Here is a 23352-nt window from a genome sequence, read left to right as displayed (position 1 = left end):
GCACTGACCACTGGAATCCAACCAGCTTGACCGGCCAGAGGGTCAGACCTCAAGAGCAGTGACTCCACTTAAATGCGGGCCCTCCTGAAAGCAGCCACTTTAATGAACCACTACCTGATCTCCTCCAGTGCCTCAGTGGACGCACGTAATACATGAAGTGGACTGGGCTGCATGAAGTTCACAGATCATCTTCTAGGGCAGCGGTGAGCCGAAGATTAAGTAAGACGAACCAAAAAGGCCAAGGATGAGAGGTGGAAAACCAGCTTGGTTCCGCCCATTAAACATGGTGCATTGCCTTGGCACAGCTGAGGAACCGCTTCTCAAGAAGTGCCAGGGCTTGCGACAGATTTGCACAAACCTCCCAGCAGCAGGCTGTCAAGGAATAGCGGGGAGGAGAAATGAGGAAGAAGAATGTTGAAGCACAGAACCACTCATTGTCCCTCGCCAAAACTCCCTCAAACTTCAATGTTAACCGAATGAGACAAGGAGTGGAATTTTGGAATGACACGATCCGCCCCCTCAGGGGAAGATATGTGGAACTCTGCAGCTATACACCAAGGAGCACTCGTATGGTCGGTACCAATCAAAACCTTGCTCAGCAATCTCTGCATCTTGTTGCAAGACTAACTTCTGCACTTAAAGCACCAAACCTGGTTCTAATTATCAGTCCCAAACGAAGATTTTACAGTCAGTTACCCTACATCTGACAAGATGCAATGTGGTCAGCTGGTCCTACAAACCACATCAACTGCTTTATTCTGACGAAGGGTCTCGGCCCAAAACGTCAACAGCGCTTCTCCCTACAGATGCTGCCTGGCCTGCTGTGTTCCACCAGCATTTTGTGTGTGTTGTTTGAATTTCCAGCATCTGCAGATTTCCTCATGTTTGCTTTATTCTCCTGGTCGAGTTTGTCATCAGACTAATAACAGGTTATGTTGATAATTTTGATATTTTTAATTCCTAAGACACTAGAGCAAGAGTTCCCATCCGGGGGTCCATGGACCTCTAGGTCAATGGCAGGGGCTCATGGCATAAAAAAAGTTGGGGTCCCCTGTACTAGAGATTAGATTTATAAACAGAAGAGATTTGCAGATGCTGGAAATCCTGAGTAACACACACACACACACACACACACACACACACACACACACACACAATGCTGCATAAGTTCAGCACATACTCTCTGTTTTAAAAAAAGTAAATTTATTCTCAGCAGGTCAGGTGGCCTCTGTGGAAAGGAATAAAGAGTTGGTGTTTTGGGCTGAGACACCTCACCAGGACTCAGACCGAATCATTGACTGTTTATTTCTTTACATCAGGGAATCCCAACCTGGGGTCCAGGGACTCCTTGCATAATGGCAATGGTCCATTGCATTCTAAAGGTTGAGAACCTCTGCTTTACACAGATGCTGCCTGTCGTGCTGAGAATAAATTTACTCTCCCCCCCACCCCAAAAAAAAGTGTGAGACGCAAAGCAAGGAAACAGTCTCTTTGGACGGAGAGCATTTACACAAATCCGTGTTTGTTCTCTCCAGCAGGCTTTACCACTCACTCAAGTGACAGTGCCCGAACACCCGACCAAGCTGCACATCTTCGGGATGAGGAGCGGACGGACAGAACCCACAGCTACACACACACACACACACACACACACACACAATGGCCGACAGAAGGATCAAACCAGTATCCCCAGCTTTACGAGCTGCGGCACTTTGCACACGCCAGAGAAAGCTGCACTATATAAAGGAGAGCTGCGATTGATTTACGATGCATTCGAGGTCCAGCCGCAGGGGTCAGGGCGTCACATACCTCACGGAGAAATCAGAGCCCAGGACACAGTGCTGGTCTGAGGCAGAATGATAACAGGGCACCAGAAGCAGGAGATACAATGAGAACCAATGTAAACAGGTCGAGGAAGTACATCACTGATTGAACTGGCTGGGGAAAACACACAACCACTCGGCCCATCGCGTCCCTGGTAGCTCCCAAGAGAGCAATCACACTTATTTCCCTACAGCTACTTCAGGGAAAACAGTCCTAGCTGATCCAATCACCACTGTTAACTCAAACCCTGCTGCCTGGTCCAATATTCTCATTTCTTAATCACAACCTTCTGACAGTGTGGTAACCAGGACTGTCATCCACAATTCCACGTCAGCCTGTGCAACGGAAGCACCGTGACCACGTTCTCAGTGCCTCGTCCAGCTGACCACTCGGCCTTGTGTAATTCCAAACACCCACTGACTGTGAAACGCTCGTTTGGGACAGATAATTAGAACCAGGCTCTGGGCTTGAAGTGCAGAAACAAGATGCACAGATTGCTGAGCGAGGTTTTGATTGGTGCCGACTGTACGAGCGCTCCTTGGTACACCAGTACAAACATCCCTCGTGCCCTCCTCACCCCCTGCCGCCAATTTCCGAGAACCACGTACCTGAAGCCACTGTTCACCAACACCCCCGGCCCTGCCAGTCAATCAGAGTCCAGCTCATCACCAGCATGTCATGAAACCTGCTGGTTTTCACATCACAATACATAAAAATGAACAAATTACAACACTATATAAAAAGTTCATGCAAGATAGCGAAATAGTGCAGCACCATTCAGAAATCTGATGGCAGACAGGAGGAAGCAGTTCCTGAAATATCGAGTGTGTGTGTTCAGGCTCCTGTACCTCCCCCCGATGGTAGTAATGAGAAGAGGGCATGTCCTGGATGGTGTGGGACACCAATCACAGCACATTTTAAGTGATATGTCTTTTTTTTAAGGTCCAAAAAGCCTTGGCAAGAGGCAGCGCACTCGGTCAGAGCTCTGTTTACCACAGGCCCACTGGGGAGCCAAGCTTTAAGGGCTGGGGGGGGGGTGCGGGGGGGCCTGAGGACAAGTCCCACTCCATCCCTTACAGAGCAGTACTGAGGTTTGGTTGAGATGTTGAACAGAGGAAACGAGGGCTCCCTTGTACAGACGGCAAAGATCCCAAAGCACTAGTTAAAACAACTGTCGAGATCACAGTGGTTCCCAGCCAAAACATATACCCCACGTAACCACAGACTGCAGACTTGATCTTTTTTTTAAAATGAGGTACTTCTCAAGAAGGATCACATTTTTAAAATAGAAATGAGTGGCAGTCATCACCAGAGACAGGCGAACAACAGCTTATTGGGGAGAGGGCAGGGTAACAGGCTTGAATGAGCAATGCATCCCCGACGGAGGTCACAGCCGCTAGCCCATGACCCGCGAACACTTCAGCAGCTTAAGCGCCACGGCCATCCAGGATGACACCTGGATAAACAAGACAACAGCTGAGGAGTGTCCTACAGGAGCACCTGTCACAACGTACCATTCACAGGACCAGACACTCAGCCAATTTCACCTCAGCGTTCCTCGGCGCAGCTGAAACAAGCCCAGCTGACATTACAATCGCGCGGCCTCTCCCTGGCTTCACGCAGAGCTGATTCAAGCGGTGAAATCTGACATTTGGAGGAAGCGGCCAGGGAGCCCCAGGACATTACTTCAAGCATGGTTTAGAGTCAGCAAAAGCAAAATGAGTCAGCTTCCTCCTGTGCTAAAATTTCTCAGAATGTTGTCATGTGCATTGAAATGATTAGTTCCAAATGTCAACTGCGGAGAAATAAAAGCTCTCTACAATTCAGTTTTTCACTCAAACGATACCAGAAAAAAAACCCTTCATATTAACTGGATTTTTCTTTGCATTTCAAGGCAGGGATTAGTTTCCATTTATCACTCTCTCAAGGGAAGTGGATGTTGCTGGCAATTTATTGCCCATCCATATTTGCCCCTGGACCAAGGAGGGGGCAGAGAGTCAGTCACAGAATCACATTTTGCCTTCAATGGACAATGGCAGACACCCCCCTTAACAACATTCATGAAACAAAGGCTTAACCAATCCACGAGGAAATCTGCAGATGCTGGAAATTCAAACAACACACACAAAATGCTGGTGGAACACAGCAGGCCAGGCAGCCTCTACAAGGAGAAGCACTGTCGACTATACTTTTTCCTATAGATGCTGCCTGGCCTTAATGGATCTGGTGCTTTCACTGCTAGTGTTACGGAGATTACTTTTAAATAAGAACGCAGAAAAACATTCAGAAGAACGCAAAAAAAAGCATTAAAAATAAAATAAGAAAAAAAATCAACATAGAAAACCATAAACAAGGGTGGGACAATAGCCGTAATGATATTACTGTGCCAGCGACCCAGGCTCAATTCCTGCTGCTGTCTGTAAGGAGTTTGCACGTTCTCCCCATGACAACATGGGTTTCCTCTAGATGCTTCGGTTTCCTCCCACAGTCCAGGGGATGTACGGTTTAGGAGGTTAATTGGACCCATGGTAATTGGCGGCACGGACCCATTGGGACAGTAGTGCCAGCTGTGGTGCTGTCTGTCTAAATACATAAAATACCTTTTTCAAGGAAAATACTACACGTATTACTTTAATTTAAATTCCCTAGCTGCAACGGTGGCATTTGAACACAGGATGCTGAATCAATGGCACAGAATTATTGACCAATTTAACCATTATGGCACAGCACGACTTAAACTGTCTCCTCACACTGCTTGGAAATCACTCCAGTCATTCCTCACCTTTTTTTTCAGAAAGGGAACATTATCACTTCTCCCAGACCTGATGAGAACACTACCGAAGGCTGAGGACAACCTGACCTCTGCAGTTACGCGACTGCACCGGGCTGCCCGCGTTGCGTTACACCAGGAGCCAAGACAAGCAGACCGACCAAAGAAAGCCACGTTATTTATCCTATAAAGCAGAAAGCAGATACTTCGAGCATTAAAGCTGCTTTATGCCAGATCAAGGCAGGAACGTGAGGCGGTCCAAGTCTGAAACAGTCAAAGACAAATATCCAGCTGATATTTCTTGTCCCTCGTACGCAAGTACAGAAGAGTTTCCACAGAGCAAGAAAGTCTTAAACGCGTTGGTACAAATAAGACCACAAGAACATTGGAACAGAATTAGGCCATTCTGCCCATCGTCAGCTCTGCCATTCGATTAGAGCTTATCTATTAACTCTTTCAGCCCCATTTTTCTGCCTTCTCCCTGCAACCTTTAATGCCCTTATTAATCAAGAACCTCTGTTTTAACACCCAATGACTTTGCCTCCACAGCCGTTTGTGGAAATGAATTCCACAGATTCACCACCCCCGGGCTGAAGAAATTCCCCCTCTCTGTTCTAAAGGGACGCCCTCCGACTCTGAGGCTGTGCCCACTGGTCCCAGGTTCTCACACGACTGGAAACACCCTCTCCACATCCATTCTAGCCAGGTCTGGCTTCTTCCCCTCTCCGTTCACAATTACCATTCCAAACGCTCATCAACCCTCACTGCAACCTCCCTGAAATAACAGTCATTTTGGAATTCGCTTGCACGATCTGTCGGCAAATATTTCAGTCAGTTTAAAGCTAACCCTGAGCAGAGGTTGGAGCTTCTTGCCACGTACAGAGAGAAAAAAAATCAGAGAACACAGAAACATCCAGGCAAAGTCAATGGGCATATTTAAAGTGAAGGTCGATGGGTTGTTGGTTAGTCACGGCGTGAAAGGTTACGGGGTGAAGGTAGGAGAAAGGGGTGGACAGGGATAGTAAGTCAGCCATGATCGGATGGTGAGGTAGACTCGATGGGCCAAATGGCCTAATTCAGCACTTTCAGACTCTGAAAGAGTTCTCTATGGCCCACAATGTTATCGATTCCCTCCTACACAGCCTTCCATTTTTCTTTCATACTTTGGCCTATCTCTGATTCTCTGAAATATCCCTAGTGGGGAAAAAGCTGGAGGGAGAGGGGGGGAGGGGGAGAGAGGGAGAGAGGGAGAGCCAAGGTTCAGGCCCACACTCGGCTACTGGAAATTCCATGTAACTCAGGCAAGTGTTAGCTTGGACTCCGATCTCCTCCACACATCCACCGGGATCAAGTCATGGGACCGCAGTAAAAAAAACGCCCTGTACACTGGCGGAATAATGAGGGGCAAGAAGAAGATCAAATCCCTGATATCTGCAGGTCCCCTGGGGAAGTCGGAGACGGATATCTGGAGGGTCCCCTGGGGAAGTCGGAGACGGATATCTGGAGGGTCTCCCGGGGAAGTCGGAGACGGATATCTGCAGGTCCCCTGCGGAAGTCGGAGACGGATATCTGGAGGGTCCCCTGGGGAAGTCGGAGACGGATATCTGGAGGGTCTCCCGGGGAAGTCGGAGACGGATATCTGCAGCTCCCCTGCGGAAGTCGGAGACGGATATCTGCAGGTCCCCTGGGGAAGTCGGAGACGGATATCTGGAGGGTCCCCTGGGGAAGTCGGAGACGGATATCTGCAGGTCCCCTGGGGAAGTCGGAGACGGATATCTGGAGGTTCCCTGGGGAAGTCGGAGACGGATATCTGCAGGTCCCCTGGGGAAGTCGGAGACGGATATCTGGAGGGTCCCCTGGGGAAGTCGGAGACGGATATCTGCAGGTCCCCTGGGGAAGTCGGAGACGGATATCTGGAGGGTACCCCTGGGGAACTCAGAGATGGATATCTGGAGGGTCCCCTGGGGAAGTCGGAGACGGATATCTGGAGGTTCCCTGGGGAAGTCGGAGACGGATATCTGGAGGGTCCCCTGGGGAAGTCGGAGACGGATATCTGGAGGGTCCCCTGGGGAAGTCGGAGACGGATATCTGGAGGGTCCCCTGGGGAAGTCGGAAACGGATATCTGGAGGTTCCCTGGGGAAGTCGGAGACGGATATCTGGAGGTTCCCTGGGGAAGTCGGAGACGGATATCTGGAGGGTCCCCTGGGGAAGTCGGAGACAGATATCTGGAGGGTCCCCTGGAGAAGTCGGAGACGGATATCTGGAGGTTCCCTGGGGAAGTCGGAGACGGATATCTGGAGGTCCCCTGGGGAAGTCGGAGACGGATATCTGCAGGTCCCCTGGGGAAGTCGGAGACGGATATCTGGAGGGTCCCCCTGGGGAAGTCGGAGACGGATATCTGGAGGGTCCCCTGGGGAAGTCGGAGACGGATATCTGGAGGGTCCCCCTGGGGAACTCGGAGACGGATATCTGGAGGTTCCCTGGGGAAGTCGGAGACGGATATCTGGAGGGTCCCCTGGGGAAGTCGGAGACGGATATCTGGAGGTTCCCTGGGGAAGTCGGAGACGGATATCTGGAGCGTCCCTGGGGAAGTCGGAGACGGATATCTGGAGCGTCCCTGGGGAAGTCGGAGACGGATATCTGGAGGGTCCCCTGGGGAAGTCGGAGACGGATATCTGGAGGGTCCCCTGGGGAAGTCGGAGACGGATGTCTGGAGGGTCCCCTGGGGAAGTCGGAGACGGATATCTGGAGGGTCCCCTGGGGAAGTCGGAGACGGATATCTGGAGGGTCCCCTGGGGAAGTCGGAGACGGATATCTGGAGGTTCCCTGGGGAAGTCGGAGACGGATATCTGGAGCGTCCCTGGGGAAGTCGGAGACGGATATCTGGAGGGTCCCCTGGGGAAGTTGGAGACGGATATCTGGAGGTCCCCTCGGGAAGTCGGAGACCGATATCTGCAAGTACCCTGGAGGCTGGAGACTCCCTCTCTTGGGGGCTGGAGGACCGAGGAATGGGGCTGTTTTCACTTTGCTGACTTTTTTGTGTTCTGTGCTGCTCTGCTGAACATTGTGGGCATGCTACGTCAGCGCCGGAATGCATAGCCACACCTGTGGGCTTCTCCCAGCACAATAGACAGTAGGTGCAGGAGTAGGCCATTCGGCCCTTCCAGCCAGCACCACCATTCACTGTGATCATGGCTGATCATACACAATCAGTACCCCGTTCCTGCCCTCTCCCCATATCCCTTGACCCCACTATCTATAAGAGCTCTATCTAACTCTCTCTTGAAAGCATCCAGAGACTTGGTCTCCACTGCCTTCTGGGGCAGAGCATTCCACATATCCACCACTCTCTGGGTGAAAAAGTTTTCCTCAACTCCGTTCTTAATGGCCTACCCCTTATTCTTAAACTGTGGCCTCTAGTTCTGGACTCCCCCAACATCGGGAACATGCTTCCTGCCTCCAGTGTATCCAATCCCTTAATAATCTTATATGTTTCAATCAGATCCCCTCTCACTCTTCTAAATTCAAGCCCAGTCGCTCCAATCTTTCAACATATGACAGTCCCGCCATCCCGGGAATTAACCTTGTGAACCTACGCTGCACTCTCTCAATAGCAAGAATGTCCTTCCTCAAATTAGGAGACCAAAACTGAACGTAATACTCCAGGTGTGGTCTCACCAGGGCCCTGTACAACTGCAGAAGGACCTCTTTATTCCTATACTCAACTCCTCTTGTTATGAAGGCCAACATGCCATTAGCTTTCTTCACTGCCTGCTGTACCTGCATGCCTACTTTCAGTGATTGATGAACAAGGATACCTAGTTCTCGTTGTACTTCCCCTTCTCCTAACTTGACTCCATTTAGATAGTAATCTGCCTTCCTGTCTTGCCACTAAAATGGATAACCTCACATTTATCCACGTTAAACTGCATCTGCCCACTCACCCAAACTGTCCAAGTCACCCTGCATTCTCCTAACGTCCTCCTCATGTTTCACACTGCCACCCAGCTTTATGTCATCTGCAAATTTGCTAATGTTACTTTTAATCTCTTCATCTAAATCATTAATGTACATTGTAAACAGCTGCGGTCCCAGCACGGAGCCTTGTGGTACTCCACTGGTCACTGCCTGCCATTCTGAAAAGGACCCGTTAATCCCTATTCTTTGTTTCCTGTCTGCCAACCAATTTTCTATCCATGTCAGTACCCTACCCCCAATACCATGTGCTCTAATTTTGCCGTGGGTTGCGTCGATGGTTAATGCAAAGGACATACATTGAACTATAGTTCAACGTGTAAGTGATAAAGAAATGAATCTGAATCCCTGGGGAGCACAACATGTTGGCAAATGCTCTGAGCAAAGGTACGTATCAGTGGAGGGAGAATACAAGAGCTGGGCCACTGCAAGGGCTCAGCCTGTCCTTCTCACCGTGCCCCTTCCGGTGGAGCCATCAGAAATAATATTCATTTACAGGACAAGGTGGACGCTGATAAAACTTGTGAATGTGGAGTTACAAAGGCCAAAGCAAGTACGAACGACACATTTCCTTCCGTTACAAAACAAGAGAGAGTGTTAGGATCTCATAACTCCACGCTCCCTACTGCTGATGCTGGCCTTTAATTAAAATAAATCACATGCTGGGATGTGAACTTGTGACCAGGCATACAGATCGTCAGACCAGTAACTTCGCCAGGAAAAGGCCTTCCCACAATCGAGCATGTCCAGGAATGCAGCCAGCAGAAGGGACCATACCCCCACCATCTAAGCTGTTGTGTATTTATTTCAATAATCTTGTGTGTATATATTTTGATTGATTGATTAAGCATTCCTGTTCATTTAAATAATTCATTCTGGGCTCCATGTAAGGAAATGTGAACTGTGTACATCATCACACTGCCACGCGATACGGGCGCACCTCGCTTCAAGTAAACTCAAACTGCACCCATATTTTCGGACTTCCGCGAGTTTCTTTGGATTAGTTTAATGGTTTGAAGTTACAAAACATAACACGGGCCATGTTCCCTTCTCACTGAGGAGCCTGAGGTCCCACACCACCAGGTTCAGGAACAGTTATTACCCCTCAACCGTCAGGCTCCTGAACTAGCGTGCAGAACTTCACTCAGCCCCACTGATTCTACAACCTACAAACTCATTGTCAAGGACTCGACAGCTCATTTTCTTGATATTATTTATTGTATATTTTAATTTTTTAGTAGTTGGTTGGTTTATCTTTTCATGCACGTTGGTTGTTTGATGTTTTTTTGTGTAGTTTTTCATTCTTTCTATTGTGTCTCCTTGTACCCAGTGTGAACGCCTGCAAGAAAATGCAACCCAGTAGCATAAAGTTACACGCACGTACTTTGACAAATTTACTTTCAACTTTGACTTCACCGCAGACTTGAAATACTGAGAGCTTCGGGAATCAGAAATAAAAACAGAAAAGGCTGTGAACACTCGGCACTTAAAAACAGCATGAAAGCTTCGAGTCTGGATGTTTGATGAACATAAGAGGTAGGCAACTAGGAGACAGCATGAAAAGGCCAACGCACCCTGGCAGACTCCCCCCACAAAGGTCCGCAGAGCAGAGATGAAGGAATAAAACGGCAAACAGCTGAACCACAGCATCTTAATAGAAAAGTGAAAGAACTCGAGGTGCTGAAAAACGGTTCTGCACACGCTCGAAAGCATCTGTGGAAGATGGAACACGGTTAATATTTCAGTTTGATGAACATTCAGGGGTTAAGGTGTCTGCTGCTGGTACAGAGCCAGAGAGCAACACCTCAGGACCACACTGGTCGATATTTCTGGTTTAAGATGGTGATGGTGAAACACAGAAACAACCTTCTGGCAGGAAACAAGACTAAGTACTTCACTAATCACACTTTTTCTGGAAAATGATCACTGCCTGTAACTTCCCTTTCGGAGTTGAGCTTTTGAACCGCCTGCACGGCTTGGCATTTCTTGCGGTGTGAACTGAGGCCTTAAAAGTTGCAGCGTGGCCTGCATGGGCTGAATTGAAACGGCAGGGCCTGGGCCCAAGGGCGAGGAACAAGCCAACAATGTAGGATGCTGGAGCGAACTTGGAGCCCACTTGAAGCAGGGCGAGGCAGAGTCGAGGCCCGAGAGTGCGGATGTTTGACCGATTTAAGTGCTGGGCCAGATGGGAAAGGTCGAGTGGGGGCCAAATCAAGGTGGCAGCATTCAGGCCTGAGAGCGGTTTCAAAGCAGTAGGCCCAGGTCCAAAAGCAAAAAATGAGCCAAGGTTTGGCCAGTCTCAAATTGAAAGGTCAGGCTCGGAGGTGAGGGACAGGCCGGCGTTCAGCTCGTTGCTCTGTAAGGTTTACTCATCTCTGTGCTAATCTGAGCCTGTGGGCTGCAACTAACAGGCTCCTGGATCAGCTGTGAGTCCACTTTCCAGAAATTTCATTCTGAATGTTACGACCTAACTTTTTACTGTTTGCATGACTTTCTTAAAAAAATGTTTGCACATTCAGTGTTTAAGGGTCTTTTTATGAGGTCCATTGGGTTTCTTTGTTTTGTGGCTGCCTCGAAGGTTGTATGTAGTATATATACTTGGATAATAAATGTACTTTGAACTCGGACTCACCGCAAGTGACATCAACAGCAGGGACATCACAGCGGAAAATAGCCTGAGCTTTAGCTGACGCTCAGTAAGTGAGAGAGGAATTACAGAAAACTGAGTCTCATTATACTCCCCGTTGCCCAGGGCCAGAGAACCAATGGCCATTGGCTAGCTAGCTCAACACTAGGGCCAGCAGAATGAATCTGAACACCAGCCACAGTGCGTGATCCAGCAGGCCCCTGCAAACGCACCCAGGCTAGGAATTGAATTCCTTCAACTGCTTTGAAATTCATGGAATGTGAAACAAAGTGTTTCCAGACAAGGACTGGAAAAGAAAGAGAGAAAAAAAACAATAAACCCCACAGCCAACAAGCTTCAGCAACGATGGATGACGGAAGTGCTCCATAACTTGACCGATCATTATTGAGCAGATAGGTTTCCGCTTTGATCTCCATCTGTGCTTGGTTAGGCAAAGGTTCTTCAAGTAAATGGAAGGGTCGCAGATACGAGCAGAAGTGGAAGGATAAACTGGGAAGGGGAAGCAGTGAGGAACGCCCCTTCTGCTGCTGACCATGTTCCAGAGCGCACCAGGATCAACCTCTTCCCCCTCAGCATGGTAGAGTAGCAGATCAGGGTTCAATTCCTACCATTGTCTGTAAGGAGTCTGTACGTTTCCACAAGGCCACCTAGGTTTCCTCTGGGTGCTTTGGCAACCCCGCCCCCCCCCCCACCAAATTCCAAACACCGTACATTTAGGGTTAAAGAATTGCGGGCTACGTTGGCACCAGAAGCTCAGCGACACTTGCAGACTGCCCTCAGCACACCTTCAGACTGTGTCGGTCGTTGACTCAGAGTGAAGCATTTCATTGCGGCTCCTACGCAGACAGCTAATCTGCTCTGGAGATTGCACGTTCTCCCCGTGACCACATGCAACTCCTCCGGGTGCTCCAGTGCCCGTCCGGGTCAGTGGCGCTGTAACAGCGCTGTGCTAACCGCTACACTGAAGTGCCTCCCAAGCTGCTAGGTTAACCGGCCAAGGTACAGTCCGCTAATGAACAGGCAAAATCGGGGAGGAGGGAGGTAGCGCAGTAGCCTGATAACGCACTCTCAACCTTTTCAAGCAGCTGCTTCCCCCAACCTCGCTATCGGATTTCTGAATTCTGAATTCTGAATCGACAATGAACCCAGCTACATCTTTCCTCTCTTGTTGCTCTACTTCCTTAAATATATATATTTTCTTATTGTAATTTGTAGCTCATTTATAATCATGCTGCCACATAACAAATTTCACCACATGCTGCAGTGATATTTAACCCCACTCCAATTCTGATTCTCACTTGACAGGAGGGTGACAGGAATAAATTGACGACTATGTACGATCTGTGTAAACAGGTTTATTCTTCTCTGCACTGAATTGTAGCCACGGCCTGCAACTAACGGACTAGTGGATCGGCCGAGGTGGCTGTGAACTCACTTTCGTCAACTTCAGTTTAGAATGTTATTTGCTTACTTCTCACGGTTAGCATAATCTTCCCCCCCAAGTTTTGCACACTGGTTGTTTGAAGGTTTTCATTTTTTTTAATGGGTTCTATTGGATAGCTCGGTGGGCCGGGCCTGTCTCCATGCGGTAAGACTGACCATTATCCTGCAGACAATTGGTTTGCCAGTAAATAGCCAGGTGTATGACGAAGGGGGCAAATTTGGGTCACACTTCAGAGACTCACCAGAGCCCACAGTGGGCAGGTTTTTTTTAAAAAAAGGAGTTGGGGTAAGGAGGGGAGTCAAAGAAAATAAATATCATTCACTCTCCAAAATCATATTCTGCCAAGTCAACAGACCTGTTCCACAAACCCTGGATCAAGCACGAATTACAGATGAGTATAATATAAACCATGCCAACACCAGAATGTTTCTCCCCCGCATGGTGGGCACGAGGGTGAAGTGCAATACCTTGCAAAGTTCGAAGTAAGTTTATTATCAAAGCACATTTATGTCACCGTACACAACCTCGGCACTCAGTAAATCCAATAACCGTCATAGAATCAATGAAAGACCGCAGGGCGGACAAACAATGTGCAAAAGATGACAAACTGGGCAAAAAGAAAAATAAAATATTAAATAAATAATCAATAAATATCGAGAACATGAGATGAAGTGTCTGTGAAAGTGAGTTCATAGATTGTGGGAATGTTCCATAAGGCATGGGACAGGAATTAGGGCCATTCAGCCCATCAAGTCTGCTCCACCACTTGAAGATGGCTGATCCATTTCCCTCTCAACCCCTATCTCCTGCTTTTTTCCCTATTCCTTTCATGCCCTGATTAATCCAGAATCTATTAACCTCTGCCTTAAATGCACCAATGACCTGGACTCCACAGCCGCCTGTGGCAAATAATTCCTTAGATTCACCACCCTCTGGTTAAAGAAATTCTTCATCTCTGTTCTAAATGGATTCCCATCTATTCTGAGGTTGTGCCGTCCGATTCTAGACTCCCCCCACCATAAGAAACACCCTCTCCACATCCACTCTATTGAGGCCTTTCAACCCCCCCCCCCCCAATTCTACTAAACTACAAGCGGCCAGTGAGTGAGTGGGCCAGTGAAGGAGTGGAGATTTGAGGCTACCTCCCTCCTAAACAGATGTACTGTTTTGGATACTGTTGGGGGAGATGTCTCATCAGGGGAAGGCAGCAGTAGCTGAGTTCATTGCAATATGGGTGGCTCTGCAGCACAGGAGGGAAGGAAAAGGAGTGGGAGAGCTATAGTGATAGGGGATTCGATTGTAAGGGGAATAGATGGGCATTTCTGCGACCACAGACGAGACTCCAGGATGGTATGTTGCCTCCCTGGTGCAAGGGTCAAGGATGTCTCTGAGCAGCTGCAGGACATTCTGGAATGGGAGGGTGAACCGCCACTGGTCGTGGTGCACATAGGCACCAACGATATAGGTAAAAAACGGGATGAGGTCCTACAAGGTGAATTTAGGGAGTTAGGAGATAAACTAAAAAGTAGGACCACAAAGGTAATAATCTCTGGATTACTACCAGTGCCATGTGCTAATCAGAGTAGAAATAGGAGGATATTTCAGTTGAATACGTGGCTTGAAAAATGGTGCAAGGGGGAGGGATTCAAATTTCTGGGGCATTGGAACCAGTTCTGGGGGAGGTGGGACCGGTATAAACAGGACGGTCTGCACCTGGGCTGGACTGGAACCAATGTCCTGGGGGAGTGTTTGCTACTGCTGTTCAGGAGGCTTTAAACTAATGTGGCAGGGGGATGGGAACAAGTGCAGAGAGACAGAGGGGTGTAAAATGAGGGTAGAAACAAAAAATAGTAAGGTGAAAAGTAAAAGTGGCAGGCAGGCAAATCCAGGGCAAAAAGCAAAAAGAGCCACTTTTCAACATAATTGTATAAGGGCTAAGAGTGTTGTAAAAACAAGCCTGAAGGCTTTGTGTGTCAATGCGAGGAGCATTCATAACAAAGTGGATGAATTGAATGTGCAGATAGTTATTAATGAATATGATATAGTTGGGACCACAGAGACATGGCTCCAGGGTGACCAAGGATGGGAGCTCAACATCCAGGGATATTCAATATTCAGGAGGGATAGACAGGAAAGAAAGGGAGGTGGGGTAGCATTGCTGGTTAGAGAGGAGATTAATGCAATAGAAAGGAAGGACATTAGCCTGGAGGATGTGGAATCAATATGGGTAGAGCTGCATAACACTAAGGGGCAGAAAACGCTGGTGGGAGTTGTGTACAGGCCACCTAACAGTAGTAGTGAGGTTGGGAATGGCATTAAACAGGAAATTAGAAATGCGTGCAATAAAGGAACAGTAGTTATAATGGGTGACTTCAATCTACATATAGATTGGGTGAACCAAATTGGTAAGGAAGAGGATTTCTTGGAATGTATGCGGGATGGTTTTCTGAACCAACATGTCGAGGAACCAACTAGAGAGCAGGCCATTCTAGATTGGGTATTGAGCAACGAGGAAGGGTTAGTTAGCAATCTTGTCGTGCGAGGCCCCTTGGGTAAGAGTGACCATAATATGGTGGAATTCTTCATTAAGATGGGGAGCGACATAGTTAATTCAGAAACCAAGGTTCTGAACTTAAAGAAGGGTAACTTTGAAGGTATGAGACGTGAATTAGCTAAGATAGACTGTCAAATGATACTTAAAGGGTTGACGGTGGATATGCAATGGCAAGCATTTAAAGATCGCATGGATGAACTGCAACAATTATTCATCCCAGTTTGGCAAAAGAATAAACCAGGGAAGGTAGTGCACCCATGGCTGACAAGGGAAATTAGGGATAGTATCAAGTCCAAAGAAGAAACATATAAGTTAGCAAAAAGAAGCGGCACACCTGAGGACTGGGAGAAACTCAGAGACCAGCAGAGGAGGACAAAGGGCTTAATTAGGAAAGGGAAAGATTGAGAGAAAGCTGGCAGGGAACATAAAAACTGACTGTAAAAGCTTTTATAGATACGTGAAAAGAAAAAGATTGGTCAAGACAAATGTAGGTCCTTTACAGTCAGAAACAGGTGAATTGATCATAGGGAACAAAGACATGGCAAACCAATTGAATAACTACTTTGGTTCTGTCTTCACTAAGGAGGACATAAAAAATCTTCCAGAAATAGTAAGAGACCGAGGGTCCAGTGAGATGGAGGAACTGAGGGAAATAAATGTTAGTGGTGTTAGGTAAATTGAAGGGATTAAAGGCAGATAGATCCCCAGGGCCAGATGGTCTGCATCCCAGAGTGCTTAAGGGTGCTTAAGAGTGCTTAAGGAAGTAGCCCCAAAAATAGAGGATGCATTAGTGATAAGTTTTCAAAACTCCTTAGATTCTGGATTAGTTCCTGAGGACTGGAGGGTGGCTAATGTAACCACACTTTTTAAAAAAAGGAGGGAGAGAGAAACCGGGGAATTATAGACCGGTTAGTCTGACATCGGTGGTCGGTTATCAAAGATGTGATAACAGCACATTTGGAAACAGGTGAAATCATCGGACAAAGTCAGCATGGATTTGTGAAAGGAAAATCATCTCTGACGAATCTTATAGAATTTTTTTGAAGATGTAACTAGTAGAGTGGATAGGGGAGAGCCAGTGGATGTGGTATATTTAGGTTTTCAAAAGGCTTTTGACGAGGTCCCACACAGGAGATTAGTGTGCAAACTTAAAGCACACGGTATTGAGGGTATGGTATTGATATGGATAGGGAATTGGTTGGCAGACAGGAAACAAAGCGTGGGAGTAAACGGGACCTTTTCAGAATGGCAGGCAGTGACTAGTGGGGTACCGCAAGGCTCAGTGCTGGGATCCCAGTTGTTTACAATATATATTAATGATTTAGACGAGGGAATTAAATGCAGCATCTCCAAGTTTGCGGATGACACGATGCTGGGCGGCGGTATTCGCTGTGAGGAGGAAGCTAAGAGGATGCAGGGTGACTTGGGTAGGTTAGGTGAGTGGGCAAATTAATGGCAGATGCAATTTAATGTGGATAAATGTGAGGTTATCCACTTTGGTTGCAAGAACAGGAAAACAGATTATTATCTGAACGGTGGCCGATTAGGAAAAGGGGAGATGCAACGAGACCTGGGTGTCATTGTACACCAGTCATTGAAGGTGAGCATGCAGGTACAGCAGGCGGTGAAAAAGGCAAATGGTATGTTGGCATTCATAGCAAAAGGATTTGAGTACAGGAGCAGGGAGGTTCTACTGCAATTGTACAAGGCCTTGGTGAGACCGCACCTAGAACATTGTGTGCAGTTTTGGTCCCGTAATCTGAGGAAAGACATTCTTGCCATAGAGGGAGTACAGAGAAGGTTCACCAGATTGATTCCTGGGATGGCAGGACCTTCATATGAAGAAAGACTGGATCAACTAGGCTTATACTCACTGGAATTTAGAAGATTGAGGGGGGGATCTTATTGAAGCGTATAAAATTCTAAAGGGATTGGACAGGCTAGATGCAGGAAGATTGTTTCCGATGTTGGGGAAGTCCAGAATGAGGGGTCACAGTTTAAGGATAAAGGGGAAGCCTTTTAAGACCGAGATGAGGAAAAACTTCACAGAGAGTGGTGAATCTGTGGAATTCTCTGCCACAGGAAACAGTTGAGGCCGGTTCACTGGCTATATTTAAGAGGAAGTTAGATATGGCCCTTGTGGCTAAAGGGATCGGGGGTATGGAGAGAAAGCAGGTACAGGGTTCTGAGTTGGATGATCAGCCATGATCATACTGAATGGCGGTGCAGGCTCAAAGGGCCAAATGGCCTACTCCTGCACCTATTTTCTATGTTTCCAAACTCCAGCGAGTAACAGGCCCAGAGATATCAAACACTCCTCATATGATAAGCCTTTCATTCCCAAAATCATTTTTGTGAACCTCCTTTGAACCCTCTCCGATGTCAGCACTTTTTTTTCTTGGATAAGGAGTCCAATACTGCTCACGATACTCCAAGTGCAGCCTCGCCAGTGCCTTATAAAGCCTCAGCATTGCATCCTTGTTTTTAAATTCCAGACCTCTTGAAATGAATGCTAACATTGCATTTGCCTTCCTCACCACTGACTCAACCTGCAGATTAACCTTCAGGGGATCCTGCAAAAGGGCTCCAAAGTCCCTTTGCACCTCAGACTTTTTTTTAGAAAACAGTTTACACTTTTGTTCCTTACACCAAAGTGCACGACCATACTTTCCAACACCGTATTCCATTGGCCACTTCTTTGCCCGTTCTCCTATTCCAGGGGTTGGCAACCCGCGGCTCCGGAGCCGCATGCGCCTCTTTCATCTCTGTGCTGCGGCTCCCCGCGGTTTGTTAGTTTTTGAAATGTAATTCGAAACTTGAAGATTATGGTGATCTTGTACAATCTAAACAAAACGTTGTGACGACCCCATTTCCTGGCACATCCGAACCAGCTCACAATTAGCCACCATTCCGGCTAAGGGAGATAGCCTACGGGGGTTTGTGAGTACGTGTCTTTTGGAGCATCCGCGCCCACGGGGGGCGGGTTGAGGGAGGCTTTAAAGCAAGGCTGTTTAGTTCGAATAAAGTTATCTTTGACTGCAGTGTCGTTATTTTAGCGCTGCGTGTAGCACACCGCCACAACGTGTTTTTTATCGATATTAATATACATCACCACTGCCAATCCCTGACACCCGCCAGTGCGTGATTTCTTTTAATTTTTCGATCGAAGGTAGGCTAACCATGGAGTAACCTTCAACCCAATGTCTTTTTTTTGAAGTTCAAAATGTTTTTGTTGCATGCAGAAATGTAATTTCGTTTTCTCTGCAGGAGTTCATCAATTTCATAAATGCAACACATTATAGTTTGTTTATACATAGCATAAAGGCAAAAAAAAACCGCTGTATGCAGTGTTATTTCATTTTAAATGTCAAACGGGTTTTGTGGCTCCCAGTGTTTTCTTTTCTGTGGGAAATGGGTCCATATGGCTCTTTCAGTGGTAATGGTTGCCGACCCCTGTCCTAATCTATCTAAGTCCTCCTGAAGTCTCGCTGCTTCTTCATCACTACCTGCCCCTCCACCTATCTTCATATATTCAAACTTGACCACAAAGCCATCAATTCCAACATCTAAATCATTGATATATAACATAAAAAGCAGTCCGAACTGTGACCCCTGCAGAATACCACTAGTCACCAGCAGCCAACTTGAAAAGGCTCCCTTTATTTCCACTCTTTGCCTCATGCCAATCAACCAATACTCTATCTATGCAAAAATCTTTCCTGTAATACCATGGGCTCTTAATCTGCTAAGCAACCTCATGTGCAGCACCTTCTTAAAGGCCTTTGGAAAATCCAAGGACATAACAACAACCGATCCTCCTTTGTCTAACCTGCTTGCTATTTCCTCAAAGAATTCCAACCAATTTGTCAGGCAAGACTTCCCTTAAGGAAACCCTGCTGACTTTGGGCTATTTTATCATGTGCTTCCAAGTAGCCTGAAACTTCATCCCCAACGATCGACTCCAACATCTTCCCAACCACTGAGGACAGGTCAGGCTAACTGGCCTATAAGTTTCTTTCTTCTGCCTCCCTTACTTTTTAAAGAGTGGAGTGACATTTGCAATTTTTCAGACCCTCCAGAACCATGCCAGAATCTGGTGATTCTTGAAAGATCACTACTAATGCCTCCACAATCTCTTCAGTTACCTCTTTCAGAACACTGGGGTATACACCATCTAGTCCAGGTGACTCATCCACCTTTCAGCTTCCCAAGCATCTTCTCCCTCGTCCTAACACCTGCACTCACTTCTACGTCTTGACACTGTAGACCCTCTCAAACTTCTGGCATACTGCTTGTGTCATCCACAGTGAAGACTGGCGCACAATACATGGTCAGTTCACCTGCCATTTCCTTGTCCCCCCATTACTACTTCTCCAACAGTCCAATATCCACGCTTGCCTCTCTTTTTATATATCAGAAAAAAAACTTCCGGTACCCTCTTTGATATTATTGGCTCTTGGCCTCGTGTTCCATCTTTTCCCTCTGTGACTTTTTAGTTGCCTTCTGTTGGTTTTTAAAAACTTCTCAATCCTCTAACTTCCTATCATATACCCTCTTGTTTGCCTTTATGTTAGAGCTGACTTCCCTTGTCAGCCACGGTTGTGTCATCTTGCCCTTAGAATACTTCTTTGGGAATTATCTATCCTGCACCTAGAGTTGCTCCTAGAAATTCCAGGCACTGTTGTTCTACCATCACCCCTGCTGGAGTACCTTTCCAATCAACTTTGGCCAGCTCCCCTCTCATTCCCTTTACTCAACCATAATACTGATGCATTTGACTTTATCATCTTCCACTCAAACTGCAGGGTGAATTCTATCATCTTATGATCATTGCCTCCTAAGGGTCCCCTTACTTTAAGGCCCCCCCCACAATCAAATCGGTTCATTACACAACACCCAGTCCAGGATATCCTCTAGTGGGCTAGAGCCCACCTATAGCCACCTCATAGGCAATCTACAAATTCTCTCTTAAAATTCAAACTCAGCACCAGGCTGATTTTCCCAATCTGCCTGCATATTGAAATCCCCCATGACTATCATAACATTGTCCTCTTGACAGGTATTCAATCAGGGCAATAATTAAGTTCCATTGGAAGGGGGGAAATCCATCACCAGTGAAGACTGCACGGAGGCCCGTGAAATTAACAAGCACCAATTTCCGGCATCGCCAACTACGTGTGGGACCTCCCCACACCAGGTACCTCGGTGAGAGGGCAAGGGAGGGTGACCAACAACAACAAAATGGAAGTCCCCAAAACTGGGCGTCCAAAGAGCCCAGTCACCAAAGGCTCAACGTTCAGACTTAAAATGTTGGCCCAGCTGGGGGCAAGGAAAAGGAGAGCCAGCTTGAATTTCCTTCTCAAAATGTAGCCGTGATACATATTCTCTTTGAATGTAAGTGAGGGAGAAACAGTGCAGGGACATAATAAAAGCCATTGTATCCCAGTTGAGTGGGAGGCACTCCAAGTTCTGTGGACTTCCAAAGAAAGTGAAGCTGGAGGTTTCTGTGGTATTAAGCCTGGACTGCCCACACTGAGCTATGTTATTTTATTAACAACAGAGTACTTCAAGGAATCGACCTGCCTGCAACTCACAGAACAAACTATTTAAACTGGATGTGTTCTCAGTTCAGCCTTGGATTGAAGAGGGCTTGAGTCCACTGATGTGGGAACTGCAGACCAGCACTGATCTGGGGAATGAAAGGGTTAACATATTGAGATGCCTTTGATGGCTCTGGACCTGTACTCACAGGAGTTGAGAAAAAAGAGTGGGGATCTCGTTGAAACCTATCGAATATTGAAAGGCCTAGTCAAAGCGGACGTGGAGAAGAGGTTTCCAACAGCTAATCTTTACATTCACAAAAAACAGAAAATCCTGGAAATACGCCAAAGGTCAAGCAATATCTGCCGGAAGGGGGATCAGTTAACATTTAAGTCCAGTTACACTTCAATGGTCTTCACACAAAATAAAATTCCTCTTTCACCATAATTTGGCTACACACAAGACTGGGTCAAGTGTATCGTGTACGTCTCAGTGTGCTGATTACCTACTGGGCTCACCTGTCACCTTCAAATCCAACCACTTTATTTCTCTTCCATCCACACAGACAGAAGGTGCTCCACGTGACACGCTCACATCTGCAGCCATCGAGTCAGGTCTGCGTGCTCCATTCGTCACTCTGGACACAAGAGTGCCACCCAATCTGCCTTTCCAGTCAGGCAGGAGTGTGTCATTTCAATGAGTTTTCACGGGGTGACAACTAATCCGGGAGCGACTGTCTTCTTTCTAGAGTTCTCCTCCGCAAGTTTCCAAATGTCCCACCACCCAAACACACTCGCCGCTACGAAAGCCACACACACAAAACGCTGGAGGAACTCAGCAAGTCGGGCAGCATCCATGGAGGGGCAAAAACAGATGACGTTTTCAGGCCAAATCCCTTCATCAGAACTGGGAAGGAAGGGGGATTAAGAAGTTGGGGCGACGGAAAGGAGCACAAGCTGACAGGTGAGACCAGGAGAGCGGAGGAGGGAATGGTCTGGATCGAGGGACCACACAGTCAATGGATAAGGGAGCCTACTCTGCAACCCCAGTGTACACTGGCCTACACTCTCCTGACACAGGTTCAGGAAAAGGATTCCAGCATTGAATGGCTTGTCATATGAAGAGCCTTTAATGGTTCTGGGCCTGTATTCACTGGAATTCAGAAGAATGAGGGGTGACCTAATCGAAACCAATTGAATGGTGAAAGGCGGTGATAGAGTGGATGTGGAGAAGATGTTTCCTATGGTGGGAGAGTCTAAAACCAGAAGACACAGCCTCAGAATAGAGGGGCATCCTTTTAAAATGGAGATGAGGAGGAATTTCTTTAGCCAGAGAGGGGTGAATCTGTGGAATTCATTGCTGTGGAGGCCAAGTCATTGGGTATATTTAAGGCAGGGGTTGATAGGTTCTTGATTGGGCAGGGCTCCTTGCACTTCCCAACAGTTACAACGGTACAAACACCCCTAACACCAAAGTACAGGTCTGTCACCTGAGAACCACAAGCTACAAACTAGGAGGTCATGCTCTGGCAAAAGGAATCAGGAATTTAGGACAGAGGGGAGATTTCTTTACTGGGAAGCTGTAAAACTTTGGAATTTTATTGCAAGCTCTGGAATTTTTCCGAACTGAGGCCCAGGTCTGGGAGTATATTCGAGGTTGGACACGGAAGGGTTTTTGGAGAGCAAGGTCAGAGGATACAGGATATGGGTGAGACAGAGTCAGCCACGATCTGACAGGATGGCGGAGGAAGCTCAAGGCTTCTCACCTTGCAACAAAGGTTTCAGACTCTGTCTCAACACGTCAGCTGAAGATAACAGCAGCTCAGCACCAAGGGGCGGCGCAGGTGGATGCCAGGGACACAATGGCGCACGGTGGCGCCGCAGTTACCGCGACCCTACTGCAGCTCAGGGTGTCAATTCTGGTACCGCCTGTAAGGAGTTTGTACGTCTCTCCTGGTGACCGTGTGGGTTTCTTCCAGGTGCTCTGGTTTCCTCCCACAGTCCAAAGACCTACCGGTTAGAAGGTTAACTGGTCATTGCAAATTGTCCTGCGATGAAGCTAGGGTTAGATAGGTGGCGGGTGACAGGGCTCACTTTGGGCTGAATAAAATACTAACAGGCCAGTGAGAAACAACCAGAGGCAGGAAGATGACTGTGACCAACAGGGCCCAGTGACCACAGTCCCTGAGCATCCCTGCGCAGCTCCTGAACCGACAAGGAGGCATATACAAGAACTTGGGTCAGGCAGTACCTATGGGAATTAGTAAACAGCTGACGTTTCAGGCAGAAGACACCAGAGTAAAAAGGTGGGTGGGCAGGGAAAGTGGAAGGAGGACGTCTAGAAGGTGATAGGTGAAGCCGGGTTTGCTTATTTTTTATTTATTCATTCACGAGATGCGGCGTCGCCAGCCAAGACAGCATCTATTGCCCATCCCCGGTTGCCCCTGAGAAGGTGGCGATGAGCTGCCTTCTTGAACCGCTGCAGTCCCTGAGGTATGGGTACACCCACAGTGCTGATAGGCGGGTGGGGAAGGTAAAGGGCAGTAGAGGAAGGAATCTGATCGGAGAGTGAGAGTGGACCACAGGAGAAAGGGACC

General features: G+C 47.5%; 1 protein-coding gene across 5 annotated transcripts in view; it reads right to left on the bottom strand.

The window, feature by feature from the left end:
• Positions 1 to 23352, bottom strand: part of cuedc1b (CUE domain containing 1b) — a 133725-nt gene that overhangs the window by 103407 nt on the left and 6966 nt on the right. The window contains exon 1 of one of the 5 annotated variants that reach the window (XM_059973395.1): positions 3339 to 3473. The exons of the other annotated variants lie outside the window; for them this stretch is intronic. The gene's annotated coding sequence lies outside the window, so the exon portion shown is untranslated. Of the gene's footprint in view, positions 1 to 3338; positions 3474 to 23352 lie in introns of those variants that run through there. 5 annotated transcript variants of the gene reach the window in all.

Source organism: Hypanus sabinus, chromosome 6 (genome assembly GCF_030144855.1).
Source record: "Hypanus sabinus isolate sHypSab1 chromosome 6, sHypSab1.hap1, whole genome shotgun sequence".
NCBI classification, from domain to species: Eukaryota; Metazoa; Chordata; class Chondrichthyes; order Myliobatiformes; family Dasyatidae; genus Hypanus; species Hypanus sabinus.
The sequence above is the reverse complement of the archived record's forward strand: the minus strand, read 5'-3'. Positions and strand labels throughout refer to the sequence as shown.